Genomic DNA, 1,390 nt, shown 5'->3' on the forward strand with positions numbered 1-1,390 from the left:
ACACTATGCTTTAGTTATACTATTTGAAAAATAAAGTCATACATAAATTTTAAAAATAACATTTTTATACTATCTTCATCCAAATGTGATCACTGTTAACTGCTGACTATACTAGGAGAAACAACTTGGTAATGCTAAAAGACCTACTTTAATCCTGAAATTCATACCTGTCATCTGTATGTTAACAAAAATCCCCATATTTATTATTTACAATGGGTATAAATATTAAATATGTGGTCATTAAATTAAACTATCATAATTTCTTAAAGTAAATATTTATTATCTTGGATACATTACTACATACTGTTTATAATTATTTACTATATACACCAAATCTTGTTTTTTTATTTTCCTATAAAAAAAGATTAAACAAATACAGCAAAGAAAAATTCTCTTATTTTCAAACAGGATACGCTTACATCCTGTGGTGAAAAGAAGTTAGGAAGCAAACGTTACCTAACAATTCTTTTGTTTCATGTGGTTGAAGTAGGTTACTGTTTATTACTATAATTGATATTATTATTTTATGTATATGGCATATATTATATATTTTATTACTAAAATTGATAATATTGCAAAACTTTATTAATTTTAATTTTATTATTTATTTATTTTTTTTCTCTCTTCTTTTTAGTAAGGCTGGCTAATGGTTTATCTATCTTATTAATTCTTTCAAAGAACCAACTCCTGGTTTTGTTGATTTGTTTCACAGTTCTTCTGGTCTCGATTTCGTTAAGTTCTGCTCGAATCTTAATTAACTCTCTCCTTCTGCTGGGTGTAGGATCTATTTGCTGTTTTTTCTCAAGCTCCTATAAGTGTAGGGTTAGCTTCTGTATTTGAGTTTTTTACAATTTTTGAGGGATGCTTGTATTGCGATGTCTTTCCCCCTCAGGACTGCTTTTGCTGTATGCCAAAGATTTTCAACAGTTGTATCTCCATTCTCATTAGTGTCCTTGAATCTTTTAATTCCTCTCTAATTTCCTGGTTGACTCTTTATCTTTTAGCAGGATGGTCCTTAATATCCACGTGTTTGAAATCCTTCCAAACTTCTTGCGATTTAGTTCTAATTTCAAAGCATTATGGTCTGAAAATATGCAGGGGACGATCCTAATCTTTTGGTATCGGTTCAGACCTGATTTGTGACCCAATATGTGGTCTATTCTGGAGAAAGTTCCATGTGCACTTGAGAAGAATGTGTATTCAGTTTCATTTGGATGTAAAGTTCTACAGATATCTGTGAAATCCATCTGGTCCAGTGTACCATTTAAAGCTTTTGTTTCTTTGGAGATGTTGTGCTTAGAAGACCTATGGATGATAGAAAGTGCTACATTCAAGTTTCCAAGTATAAGTGTATTATTATCTAAGTGTGTCTTAACTTTGGTTATTAATT

The sequence above is a fragment of the Canis lupus genome, chromosome 18, assembly GCF_048164855.1.
Source record: "Canis lupus baileyi chromosome 18, mCanLup2.hap1, whole genome shotgun sequence".
Classification (NCBI taxonomy): domain Eukaryota; kingdom Metazoa; phylum Chordata; class Mammalia; order Carnivora; family Canidae; genus Canis; species Canis lupus.